At 36.3% G+C, this 14,598-nt stretch overlaps 1 protein-coding gene and 2 long non-coding RNA genes across 3 annotated transcripts in view; 1 reads left to right on the forward strand and 2 right to left on the reverse strand.

The window, feature by feature from the left end:
• The window catches only part of LOC136803270 (uncharacterized), a 225,700-nt gene that overhangs the window by 119,092 nt on the left and 92,010 nt on the right, over positions 1 to 14,598 (reverse strand). The window lies entirely within an intron of this gene.
• Positions 1 to 14,598, forward strand: part of LOC136803256 (uncharacterized) — a 118,274-nt gene that overhangs the window by 30,822 nt on the left and 72,854 nt on the right. The gene's annotated exons all lie outside the window — the stretch shown is intronic.
• LOC136803222 (uncharacterized) lies at positions 7,454 to 10,903 on the reverse strand. The gene is made up of 3 exons (XR_010846110.1): positions 10,767 to 10,903; positions 8,621 to 8,690; positions 7,454 to 7,668 (listed from the first exon to the last, which is right to left on the reverse strand). It is a non-coding gene; the product is annotated as an uncharacterized lncRNA (long non-coding RNA).

Below are 14,598 nucleotides of genomic sequence, written 5' to 3' on the forward strand. Positions count from 1 at the left end.
ACAATAGTCTAATTGACTGAATACTCTATTGATCATCGATATTGATTGTAGTCTATTGATAAGTTAGCTAATTTTTGTACTTTAACACCCGAGGTGTCCGAGCGCCTTTATGGTAAACTTTGAGGCTCTGGGTTTGACTAAAGCATTATATAGATTAAAAAAATGTTAACAAATGAGCTATTCAAAACATTCATCAAAAGTGCACTTTACAGGTGCAGAAGAAAAAATCCCAATTTTTTCGAAAAAATGAAATTAATTTTAGTAACAAATCAAAAAATAAATTTTTGAAAAATAAATTCAGCTAAAATTCATTTTCAAAAAAATGAAAATTTCAAAAATTGCATTTTTCATTTTTCAAAAATTAAATTTTCAAATTATATACTTTCGGTACACGGATTCTTTCGAATGTGCTTTCGTCGTGTATACTAAAATATTAGAAAGTTTAATTCAATTAGTAAGCTTTCTCAAGTTAATCTGAACTGATTCATGATCTGAATAATAGATGCTGTGAATGTGGGAAGTAATTTTAAATATTGTTTTTAAGTCTTTATGGATATATACATGATCGATCAGTGAGCCAGATATGTGGGTTGGTTCTTGAACAATCATATCGTAATCTTGTAAATAGGTTTTTAAAAAGTTTGATTCTTCGGTAAAATAGTTTTTATTGAAGTCGCCTAAGATGATATGAACATTGTTATAATTTCCCATAAGATGTTGGATCATGTACAGAAAGTGATCGTTTTCAAGATTTTGTTGACGGTAAAGTAGTATCATATTGATGGGAAAATCTACATCATAATGTTTCAATGTGAGACGTGTGGCTCCTGGTAAATTACTACTACCTAATATTTCGACACCTTCCTTATAGGCAACAGCAATGTTAGAATATACATGTTCTGCTACATTGTTAGCATACAGAGAAAATGGTTTTAAGAAGATTTTCAATCTCTTTAGTATTATAATCCTCATCCAATTGGGTTTCGGTAAAACATAACACGGAGCTTTCATTCAGAATTTTGTCAGAGCTTATATCTATAGCGTGTTTTTTCAATGATCGTACATTTAGAAGGGATATGACGACTTCGCCAGCGTTCAATTCTTGAATGATTTTTGTTTCAAGGCTCATATTTTCTCTCATCTTATCATATTCCTCTGTAGCTTTCGCATCGCATTTGATGATATTTGGGCTGAAAGTTCCCGTGAAATATAATCCTTGCAAAGAAGTGACGCGGCTAATGGCAACATAAACTTGACCAGGCTTAAAACTTCTCTGGCCGAATAAATTGACATTAAAAACAATTTGAGAGAATGTCTTTCCTTGCACTTTATGAACGGTACACGCCCATGAGAGCATTAATGGAAACTGAATCCGTTTGACAGACGGATAAGGTCTTGTTGTTTTGACTCCAAATTCCTTTTCTATCTTCTCTATTGGTACTAGATTATTTGCTCGTCCATAAGAATCCTTGTTCTTTGCTTTGACACCAATATCATCACTTTCCATTCTTAAGTAAATGAGTTTTACTCTTCCCTCGTGATCAAATTTTATATGTTTGACTTTTCCAATCTGACCATTGCAAAGCTTATCTTCGACGTCGATGTTAGATGTTACCATAACTTTAGCACCTAGCTTAAGGGCAAGTTTATAAGCTAAACCTCCCGTTTGCATTTGACCACGGCTATAAACGCCATTTTTATCTGAATTGCTTATATTTTTTGGAAATTTATCTATTGACACAACTTCTATTTGTTCTCCGGGAAGCTCATCTAGTTTCATCTTGTTGTGAGCATCAACTGGTTTATTTTCAGCCCATAAGTGGATAGCTTCTTTTGGATAGTTGGGATCGTTTTCAGTGACGACTCTTTGAGCGAGGATTTCCATATCATTTTTTTGAGCTATGCCAACTCTGATGTTATTAAGAATATCAATAAACAGTTGGTCACCCCGTTGCCTCATTACCTCAGTAAGCTCAACTATTTTGAAGTAGCTTCCCCAGACATGATCGACATTCAACAACTCTTCTGGGAAAGGAGAAAATATTGTTCCACCTTTAATCGGGGGCAATTGATAGAAATCTCCACAAGCAATTATTGAAATACCCGCAAAGGGAATATCTTCACTGCATCCAAAAATATCACAAAGTCGTTGATGAATGTGAAGTAAACGATATTTTGATACCATTGAAATTTCATCAATAATGATTACTTGTAACTCGGAAAGACGCTCTCTCAAACTTGATCTAGTTTTGTCAGGAAGACTAGGGATGTGTTTGGACCATTCATGACCTGGACCCATACTAAAGACAGAATTTATAGTTGAGCCTGCTACATTAACAGCTGCGACACCTGTTGGTGCCATAACGAGTAATCTTTCTTTTGAAGCATTTCTTGTCCCGTAAGTTAAAGCTTTTTGTAAATAGAACTTAATTGTATTAAGTGTGTACGACTTTCCACAACCCGCACTTCCCGTTAAAAAGACATGAAAAGGAGTTGGTTTTTCGATAGCACTAGTCCTTAGTCGTTGCATTGACTTTCTACTCCAGCTTACTATGAAGTCGAAAACTTCTCTTTGTGTTTTGTTAAGTGAACGAATTCTTAAACTTAGCTCTTCGTCTGAAATCAAAAGTTCAATGGTCTGGACAGAAGCACCTCCTCTGTAGTCATTCTCGTGTACCCCTTCATCATCTAGCTCTTCTCCACTTGCATAATTTCTTTCTTCCTCTCTTACTTCGTCGCTTTCCTGTTCTCCGTAAACATCAAAACCTCTTGGATTCTCTTGGAAATGTAACATTGCTTCATCTACAACATCACCAAAGGGTTCGAATAGCTCTTTGTTTCTATTCACTTCCTCCAATACTCTGGGCGATAAAAGCATTTCAGTGTATGTTCCTGATTGGCCTTTGAGTTCTTCTTCATTTCTGAAGGGGAAAAACATAAATAGCAAATGATGAGCATAATGCTCTGGTTTTTTGTCTTTGCTTGGCACGTGATATCTCAAAACGCACTTAGTTTTTCGCAATTTTAAACGTTCCTTTTTGTTAGACATTAAAGGGAACGATGCTGGTAAACGTTGGTCCATTACCTCTGACGGATCAATTTCTTCAAGGATTTCAGGTTGATAATCATTTTCTTCTTCTTTGTTTTTATAATCCAGGGTGTAATTTGCTAAAAATTCTGCGTAGCATAAGCGATCAAGTGCAGTAAATCTTCCATTCGCATACCTTGAACATGGCCTGTCTAAGTATCGATCTAACATATTTTTCTTGAAAACATTCGTATCGTCTTCATCCATATTTGAAACCTCCTCTTGACTTTTACAAACACGATAACGGTTTTCCGGTATATTACTGTTTGCAAATGTTACTCCTGGTGATGTTTTTCTTAGCCAAATTTCTGGGAGAACAATAGAAACAGCTTCCTGGATAGACATTTCCCTGTGTGTTCTGTAAGCTCTTGATATTGATTTCATTTTTTCACGCAATGATGCATTTGATTCTAATGCTTCTTTTGCTGCTTGCTTCATTGCTTCCGTTGATTCGTCTTCAGATTTTGAGATGTAAGCACACATGTAGGACACTGCTCGATGGTAGTCCAGAACGGGTTGGATGTCGATGTTAGCCTCCCATGCACGTAATCCTTCTTCAAAATAGTTATTTACAAAACATGCTGCTGGAGAGCGCTTGTAGTGTAGTTGAAAACCTTTATCGGGAGAAATAGCAAGATTTTGATAGTAAATTTCCTTCGCAATTCCCAATTCTGTCAAAATCTCTTCGATGGATTTCGGTTCTTTATAGTTATCCTTTGATGGGTCATGTACATTGTTATGTCTTGGATCAAAATTTTGATCTATATACTCTTTCACTGTAGCCAAGATTGATTTTCTCATTTGTAATATTTCATCTCTATTTGGAAGATTATCATCTAAAGGGATGGCTATGATGGTTCTTTCCGTAAAAAACTTGCCAAAATGGTATCTACAGGCTTGATTTTTGTACTTTCGACAGGACTTTGAATGACGATGTATTTGATATGTTTTAACCAAATCAAAAAGTTCACTATTTGTGTCTTCTGGTAGGTCACATTTAATAATCTTATCAATAAATTCAGTATATTCGTCAACAGTTCCGCATGTTAAGATTGGAGCGCCTTCGATCCAAATGAGACTATGGGCGTGAGCACTTCCTCGAGCCTGGAACTCTATTCTGATGCCATAGTGCTTTAGCTTTCCTCCCAATGCTCCTTTAGCGATGATATGTTTAAAATAGCATTCTAGACGGTATTGGAAATGCCTTGCTAGTACCACAGGATTAGATTGCAGAATCTGTGTTCTCTCCATATAACTTAAATTGCTTATTTCCTCTTCTGTCATGTCTTCCCCTTTTATCTTTTGAATAATTTCAACAATCTCAGACCATCTTAAGTCGGCACACGATAATGTATGAAAGAATGTTGGCAACCCTAATTGCTTAACCATCGCTAAAATTTCATAAAGGAATCGTTTCCAATATGCAGGAGTTCCTTTTAAATTATTCATAAAATTGTACGCATTGTCATTAGCAACGAAATTGGATATAGTCTCCTTAAAATTTTGAGACAAACGACCGGCAGTCAATCCTTCTGTTTGAATTTTCTTTAGAGCTGTGTTGATGCTATTGTTTAAATTCAAGTGTTGTAATAATGATTGCGCATAGAAAATGTAATCACTATCAGAGGAAAACTTTTGACTGTAGTTTAATAATCTTTGATTAAAGTATTTACACGGGCTCAATTTTTCGTCTCTTTGGTATGTATATCCAAACTTGCCGCTTGGGAATAAATGGGGGTGTGCGAGCATTTCACAATCTTCATCGCAAATTATTGGAAGAGGTTTTTTGTCTTCTCCGGGGGCAATAATTACATTAGAGTCGTCAACAATGTCATGGGCTAATTCGGGAACAAAAAGTGTTTCTGAAGCGGGGACACGCAAATGATCTAAAGGATTATCATTCTCTTCTTCTTCATTTTCAACAGTTTTCACTCGATCAACGTTTTCCTCGTTAACAAAATGAATTTCATTATTTTCAACCTGATCATTGTTGTTGATAGAATCTATCCAGCAGTCAGGTATAGAATCTACGTTGATTTCAATGTCAGAATATAAAGGATTGTTATTTTTTAGATAGGCCAAGACTTCTCTAACAATATTTGGCCGAACGGGTTCAAAGTAAACATTGGATTTAAAGTTCAACTTTTTCTTCAAAGCCACTCTAACAATGCCGTTATTGTCCATTCCACGAGGTAGTACATTGCAAATTTCATCTGCTCTAATCGGGACGTTGCAAATCGCTCCTTTCATTTTTGGGGCTTGTCCTTTACTCATTATTGTTATTCTCTTAAACAGTAAGCGTTTTGCAATGATGATTTTTTCTAATTTTCTTATATCCGAAAATCTTTCTGGCAAGTTCATGATTTGCAAATTATTCGCAACTGCTTGGCAGGGGACCTTATTTTTTAGAAGCTTTTTATGACATGTCTTACAAATGTATTCTTTATTATCGAAACTTAGAACACGGTAGGCGAAGACCTCCCTGTTGACATCGGCATACTTATTCTCATCAAATAAAACAACAGATATTTTATACAGTAGTCTGTTACAAATCACACAAATAAAAAAAGGACCTTTTCGAATTTCTTTTTTGAACGTTTTCACCCGGTGCATCATACTGTCTTTGTTAGCCGAAATTGTTTTCTTATTACTTTTCCCTTTTCTATCCTTTTCTTTCCTTGATTTTTTCTGATCTTCTGTTAGTTTAGCACGGGCGTTTGTCATCCGTAATCTATCACTTTCTGTTTTTTCACGCTTTTGTTCTTCTGCTAGATTCGCACGGGCGTTTGCCATTCGTAATCGTTCACTTTCTCTTTTCTCATGCTTTTGCTCTTCTGTTAGATCAGCACGGGCGTTTGCCATTCGTAACCGTCCACTTTCTCTTTTCTCATGCTTTTGCTCTTCTGTTAGATCAGCACGGGCGTTTGCCATTCGTAACCGTCCACTTTCTCTTTTCTCATGCTTTTGCTCTTCTGTTAGATCAGCACGGGCGTTTGCCATTCGTAATCGTCCACTTTCTCTTATTTCACGCTTTTGCGCCTCTGCTAGATTCGCACGGGCGTTTGCTTTTCGTAATCGTTCCCTTTCTCTTTTTTCACGCTTTTGCTTTTCTGTTAGATTTGCTCTAGCGTTTGCTTTTCGCACTCGTTCTTTTTCTCTGATTTCAAGTTTTTGTTTCTCTATCAGTTTCGCACGTGTGGCAGTTTTCTGCGATTTATCATTATCTTTTTCTTTAGACGTTATATTAGAAGGTTTTTCGCAGACCCCTTGTTGAGATCTTTTAGACGGCTCGGGTCGCTCATTGTTGTCGTAAATAGCTTGCTTTCTTTCTTCAGTATTACTGGACGGCCTGGAGTGTTCACTATCATATTTCCGCTCTTTCATTTTTTTAATGTATCCGGACGGTCCGGGTTTTTCACTATCAATCAGGGGTTGCTTTCTTTTTTCGGTGTATCCGAAACTACGGAGATCGTTTTTAAAAGCGTTTAGGGAATCATTGGAAATTGATGTTTTAACATATTGGATTTCAAAGGCGATTTGATTGTTCCGAAACTGTTCTAAGTAGAATATTTTAATGTATTCCTCGAGATCTCTTTTAGTGCTAAACACGAGCAGTACGGAGGTTCCCGTATTATCGTAACAGCACATTCCCTTTGAGGTCCGATTGTGAGAGTCGAAAACATAGTAATGGTTGTTGTCAAAAATAAATGCAGTTCCGTTACCACAACCTAGAAAAATGCCACAATTGTAGGTTGGGGGTGGATTTACAAAATTTTTACTGTTGCCATCTAGCACTAAGACAGTCACAGGAGTCCGCAAAAATTCAAAAGTTTTGCTTTCAATGCATAATCGAGAGGGTAAGTCACTCATTTCAATGTATTCGTCTGTGTACCCGAGGCCGCGGTATAATTCATTGCCTAATCTAAGAATAATATCTAAATCGCACTTTTCCCATTGCCTTGGTGGTTTTAAATAGGAATAAAGTATAGCCGTAGAAGCCATATACATACATTGGGTGCCAGCTTGAGGACCGAAAATAGTCGCATTCCCTTGATTGAAAGATGCTAAAACTATTTTGCAGAAATTAATGGGACCAGGATTTGTTTCAATATCCCCGCAGGTTACAAGAATTATGCCAATATAAAGAGCTACTGATAAAAACTTGGATGGCTTCAAAATTCGGGATAGCCCTTCACTGGAAGCACACGAGGTTATTGTCAGATCGCGATAGATTGAACGAAGATTTAGTTGACGGGTATAATTAAAATTGCCGATTGAGATTCGATAGGCATCGATAGATATCATTTTGTCTTAACGCCGTTTAAAGGGTAGGGTAATAAAAGGACAAAAGAATTAACAACAATATTTAAACAGTTTGGTTTTTCTTTTTAAACGTATAGTTTTGTGAGCTGAGTATGCTTCGTAAGTTTCGTATGCTTCGTAATAAGTTTAGTATACTGAGTAAGCTGATTAAGCCGAGTAAGCTATATAAGCAGATTTAGCTGAGTATGCTATGTAAGCCGATTTTGCTGAAATTGATTGTGACCCTTCCCTCGAAGGAAGGATTGATGGAATTAAACCTGAAAAAAGAAAAAGAAAAGGTTACAAAATTTTATATCTCCGGACTGGGAAGTGCTATAATTAGACAAGTACTCTTGGGTACCTAATAAACGAGGAGGAGGGGGTTGGCATAAAAATGTCCTGGGTGGAATTTTTTTGACAATCAGCAGAATATAGAAGAATCAGGGCAAAAAAGGAACTTTCAAAAACATTTCCTCGAAAGTTTGAATAAGAATGTCCCGGGTGGAAAATTCTCAAAAAATTAATTAGCGGGGGGGGGGACGCTTATTAGGTACCCTAGAGTAGTTGTCTGGTATGGTAATTGGGTATTGTGGATAAATTACTGAAGAGTATGTAAAATACCAACGAACTCAATTTTTGCATACCATGCGCCATATTGCCAATACCTAATCACTAGTGAAAATTTCAAGTCAAAAGTCAAAAGGCTTGATGTGTATTTTACAAACCGGTCTTCAAAGTACCAAATAATCACGTTATCAATCTTTTATGTACTTATGCAATTTAATGAACAATTTGGATAGCAAATCATCTAAATCTTTATTTATTATACCCTCTTGAACATTCTGGTCAGTAAATTACCAACCAGACAGGTGGCCGACTCAAATTTTTACAAACAATCTTGTGTTATTACGGAGTCAAAAATTTAATCGTATTTTGAGATAATTACCTTAAGGGAAGGAATTTTGGCGAAAAGAAATTCAAAATTATAGGTCTTTCGCCAAAATTAATTCTCACCAAATTTATAAATTTGATCAACTCGCCAAAATGATTCCGTCAAATTGCACCAAAATTGGCGAATGGGCTCATTCGCCAAAATTTCTACCCGTCAAAGTTTCTTCTCTTAAGGTAGTTCCTAGTTTTTGAAATGATTTGCATAGTAAAAAAGAGGAAAATGTGCAAAAGGGTTAATATAACAGAATATAATACATTTTCTGCAAAGAAGTCACCTACCTGAATAAAAACCAGGATAGATGGATGCAGCAGTTTGCACACCAAATTAGCTTGAAAGCTAGCAATCGAGCTGAAAAATAAACATATAAGAAAATACCAACTGGAAATGCAAGAAACAATTGAACATGAAGCATAAACAAACTTGTTTTCTGTTAATTAAAATCAGTTCAGCATATTGCAGAAAACAACAGCGCTGTCAAATTCGACAACTCTGGTTCTATAGTCCTTTAGGCGAACTCCACGGTCTATTGAATAACTAATTCCGCCAGCATAAATTACCATACCTCCAAGCTTCAGTGGATGCAAGCGTCAACCAGCGGAAAATTGGATATCACCTACCGATAAGTTTGTTCAAATTGGCACGCTAACAGCTCTCTCGGGGTAGCACACCGTAGTGTTGCAAATTTTCCCGCGCGGCGTGCTATAAAGTATTTATACAACTTTAGGTTGTAATTTTCCGTAATTTATGCTGGCGGAATTAGTTATTCAATAGACCGTCGAGTTTGCCTAAAGGACTATTTTGGTGTTGTTGTATTCCGCAGCACTGCCGAATTCGACAGCCTTACCCTTGTTGAATTCGACAGCGTCTTGCTGAGCATTGCAGAATTCTACAGAGCTGCCAGTGAGGGTAAAACAAAAATCAAAAACAGGGTTCCAATATGGCTAAATAGAAATAATTTCAAGTGCAAAATCGTCTGTAAGTAAAAAGGAAACTTTTTTTGTGGAAAATAGTCGACTTTCTACCGGGGCTCCAGTTCATCTTCAATTGAGAAAATTTTTGTTGTATGTTAAACTAGGTTGAAAAATAAGATTTTAATTCCTAGCATTTTTAATTTCAATTTTTTGTTCTTCTTCAATGAAGATTCTCTTTTTGTCGCTGTTGAATTCAGCAATGCAAGCGTTATCGTTTTCTGCAACGCTAGGTTCTTAACTCCACGTTTTTTAAATGCGCGATGTCAAATTCAGCAGCGCTGTTGTTTTTTGCAATTTCTTAAACTGAAATAGATCTACTGTGAGATCAGTGCGCCATTATATATGTGTCAAATGTCAGTGTTCATACAGACGTAATTACTCGAACAGTTCGATTACCAAACTAATCAAACTTTGTCAAACTAAATCGAACAACAAAAGTTCGATAAAATTGTGAGTATTTGATTAAGTTTGACAAAAGATATTAAGTTCGACAAAGTTTGACAACAAGAAATGTTCGACAAAAAACTCAGTTCGATAAAGTTTGACAACAAGAAATGTTCGACAAATTCGACAAAGAACTCCGCAGATCTCGACTTGCGAAGGCTGCAATCGCATCTTTTGCTTTTAGGCTTTACTGATTTTTGCTCGGAAAAAAGATTAAATAAAAATGCAGCGCGTTCTCGAAATGCTTCATTTTTCTTTTTTTTCTTTTGACAAATATTGTGCAAGCTTTGCTCGAAAAAGTTTGATTAAACTTGCCAAAGTTTGATTAAAAAAAGTTTGATTTCAGTAATCAAACTTAATCTAACTTGTTTGTATTTCATGAAATCTGTGAGTATTTGATTAAAGTTCGACAACCGAACTTAAACGAAGATTAATCGGCCAACAAAGTTCGATTGGTTCGATTAATTACGTCTGGGTTCTCATACATCAATCATAATTTGAAAGGGGGGGGGGGTTTCACTTTTACGGTACGACGGTATTGGGCCTTTTTTTCCCCGGTAAATCAGTATTACCAGAAAAAAACGACGGGATTACGGTATTTCATTTTCTACCGGTATCGGTATTTAGGTAATTCGGCTTCTTTTATCGACGGTACTACGGTATTTGACCCAAATTTTTGTCGGTATGACGGTATTTGAGACCCCTGAAACCCCCCCCTTGAAACCATGCAAATGTTAATTTGTTTAATTTTTATTATGCGATTGCGCATCCCGACGCCGCAGTTAACACTCTTAACTGCCTCACAGATCAATTTTGAGAAAACTGAAATTTTTTACAACAAACAGACCGACCGACTCACTTTTTAGACCCAACGACACAAAATGTGATATTCCCGCCTAAAGCTCTACGATGAAAAAAGTTTTTTTTAGTCGATTGTTTGATTATTCATCTCATGAGCTTAGATAGATAGACTTAGGTGGAAAAGACGAGTGAAAGAAACAGATTTTACCTTTAGTTTATATCTGCTGATATGGAATGATGATGGATGGGTGGATGGATCTTTAAGAGCAGCCACCGGCTAGGAAGTGATCTTTGACAAAGTAAATATATATCTTCTGAACAACAAAAAGATTGAGATGATGGATCTCCTTTCACAAATATATCTTGAGCAACAAAATTTGATGATCAATCTGTAAGTCAGTAAGTCTGCATAAAGTGTACTTCGGTTGTAAAATTGAAATGACTGAGTTTCGTTTCTGAAAAAGTCAGTGAAGCTTCTTGTCAAAATTTGGGTACGTTAGCGGTTTTTTATCTTCATTTTGATACGTCGCCTCGATTAAAAGTTTTGCCGTTATTTCAGTACACGTTGCTCCTGATTTAACGAACGTCGCTTGAACCGACGACGTAACTTCATTCCCCATAAATGTCGTACTGAGAACGCATGACCGAGTCAATTTCGTTCCCAATCTTTTTAAAAGATGGCGGACTCATATAAGGCGCCGTTTCTGCCAAAACGGACCCGGACAGACACACGCACACACGTACGAACAGAACGTTGCAAATGAAAGGCCCACTCGCTTAGCGCTGGGCCAAAAACTTCCAGAAACTTCTCCATTCCATTTCCTGCATGTTGACCAATCGGGCAAAATTCTACAAGCGGAATAGAATCTACTGTCGAAAGTTGAGTAAAATGCCCGCGGCGCCTGCTATTATAAAGAAAAAGTTTTTAGGCTAGCAACTGCCGTCCCTGAAAAAAAACCGAACATTTACGGAAGAGACTAACTACGGGTAGGCTTGCGCGACAAAACAAAACAAAACAAAAAACGCAAAAATTCGAGATTCCAGTCCAATATCTATGCGTGAAACGTGTCGCTGCGCTCCTGCGGGGGCAATTATTCCACCATTCATAAACTTCTTTATTTTGATAATAATACATTCAGGGGGCGTTCGCCATTTGTAGATATAATGTAATAAAAAATTTCCTAACTTATTTCTGAGGCCTGATGGTGCAGTGGATGGGTAACTTTCACACATCGGAATCTGAGGGTCTAATGTTCAAAACCTGCTCAAGTACCATTTCACAACGAAGCTTACTTATTTGATTTTCACCATTTATGTCTCTTTGACACATTTTCAATGATAAAACAATGATAATCATTCATATACAAATCTGAAGTAATAAAATCAATTTTTGATTTAACATCTCTGATACATGTCATCCAACCTGTCAATCAATTAAGTAGCCAATCAATCAAGTAGCCAATCAATCAAGTAGCAAATCAATCAATCAAATTTTTTTTTTTTTGTTCACACTGTAGTGACTGCAGCACTACAGAACCAAATTTGCCAGGATGAGATGGTGGGTGACTCTAGAGTGGCAAGGAGAGCTTACTCCAGGATCCGCACCTGTCTCCAGGCACCCCCTTGGTGGGGGTGTCTCCATCTCATCCGTTGTTCATTTTAATTTCACATTTTAACAATAGAGATCTTCTGCTACAGCAGTCTTCATTGCATAAAATCTGCAATTCTAGTCTATTCTCACCCCAAAGACATTCTACCAGATTTTTTCTTTCACAGCCATATTCAGTTACACAGTCTTGGGGCTCTCAAGTCAACCAAATAAATATGCAAATATTGTGCATACTCCACCTCAAGAACACATAAGGTTCCCTTCTTATTTCAATTTTCAATTTTTTCACATAGACTCGACATATTCTCACTTTTAACTCTCTTGGCATTGGGACTTTTCCAAAAGCCGATTAAAATAAAATATTTTTACATGCTCCACAAAATACTTCATTTACAAAATTGATGTAACTCTGAAAAATATCATATTCAACAAACTTCGAAACCTCAAAAAATCCAAAACTTTACATAATTTCGAACACTTTGAGGGGTCCATCAATTTCATCCACTGATATTTTACAAATTACATAGCTGTTTTAGGATAACGATCGCAAATGTCCCGAAATACCACACCAACTTTATCCTACCGGGAGTAATCCTGGTTGGATACTGGATGATGTGATATTTTATAAAAGATACATAATTTCAAACATTTTGAGGGGTCTATCAATTTCATCCACTGATATTTTACAAATTACATAGCTGTTTTAGGATAACGACCGCAAATGTCCAGAAATATCACACCAACTTTATCCTACCCGGAGTAATCCTGGTTGGATACTGGATGGTGTGATATTTTACAATAAACGCAAGAAAATTTTCTTACAGGGATCGAGCATAAGAAAAACTGCATAAAAATATAAGGATAAAATTATGATTCATATTCCTTTCAAGTTTCAATTATTTTCCGTATTTGCACCTAAATTTTACAAAACCTTTTATCCCTTCTCTGAAAGTCACTTCCTAGGGAGGGTACCCATTTTTCCATATTCACACATCCACAAGCAGCATTAGGATAACGATCGCAAATTTCCCGAAATATCACACCATTCTCTATCCCTTTGGGAGCAATCCTGAAGTGATGGTCCATGATGGGATATTTTATAAAACATACCGTCGTTCTGCATCTCCTTCAGGTATTAAGACTCCACCCACACTCCAGTAGAAAGAAATCAGGCCAGTTGATAAAAAAAGCGAGCGCGTGTCAAAAAAAGTCAGTTGAAACTTATTTCGGTAAAGGGAAAACATAATTAATTTTCTATTACCAATAGAAAAATAACCCTTTTAGTGTCAAAATTGAATTTATACTGTTTCACTTTCTTTTCACTTCGATAACCGTTTTTCTAAAAGGTTTTATACAAAAAAAACCATTCAAACCAATGCCAATGGTTTTAAAACTCAGCAAGTTGTAAATCTTTCGTTTTTTATCTTATGAAAAAGATCTTTACCAATTTTAAGCCTATTTCCAATGCTTGATTTTTCTTTCTTTTTGAAAAACCAAAATGACAAGTATATTGGTCAATGGCACGGAAAGGGATAAATATGCCAATAGATTAACCCATTTCCCAATTCCCTGAAATATTTACAGCTGCCATTTTTTTTAAGCATCAAAATTTTATGACGTCACAGGTAGTAATTTACCTTTAATGACAAAATGACAAAATTTTGTCACAAGGTATCAATCTATATAGTGTTGTCACATTTTCCAAATTTCATGAACAAAATTACAAAAATTTTCGTTCAAGGGGGGCTTAAGCAGTCAGGCACATCCTGGCAAATGAACGGGGTGAGCATTTGCATGGGGTATTCGTCACCCAGTGTAAATGAGATAGGACGTCTCAGGCTAAAAGCGTGAAAATGAATAAAAATGAACTTCAAACTGAAAAAGGGGAAAAAGGAAGAAAACTGGGAACTTTATTTTTTCATTAAAAGTTTCTTTGATCTTCGAAGACAAAATTGACCCATGGAAAAAAAATTTCATCTATGCAGTTCTTTGAAATGAAGCAAAATATTTCCAACCCGGTTCAATTAAACTGGGTATTCGGCGCTATTACGTCACTTTCGTTTTCGACCCCGTTCATTTGCCAATGGTCGCAAGTGAAAAATACCCCGTTCATTTGCCAGGATGTGCCTGACTGTTAAGGGTTTATGTTTGTTAAAATGTAAAAAACCTGCCCTAACCCAAATGAAGTTGTAAACAACAGAAAGATAAGGTAAGACTTTAGAAAATAAAAGCTTATAACTAACCACCAAAAAACTATCTTTCATTCTATTTCAAAGTATCATCCACATAATCGAAAGATTCTCTATCCACATGCAAGATCTTTTTTACCGACAACAAGCAATCTGTCTTGAAGCTTAGTTCTTTCTGTAGAGATCATCCCACTCCTCAATCATAATATTTCAATAAACCTTTTCATGAATTACATCACGAA

This window comes from Clytia hemisphaerica, unplaced genomic scaffold, assembly GCF_902728285.1.
Source record: "Clytia hemisphaerica strain Z4C2 unplaced genomic scaffold, Clytia hemisphaerica genome assembly, whole genome shotgun sequence".
NCBI lineage: Eukaryota > Metazoa > Cnidaria > Hydrozoa > Leptothecata > Clytiidae > Clytia > Clytia hemisphaerica.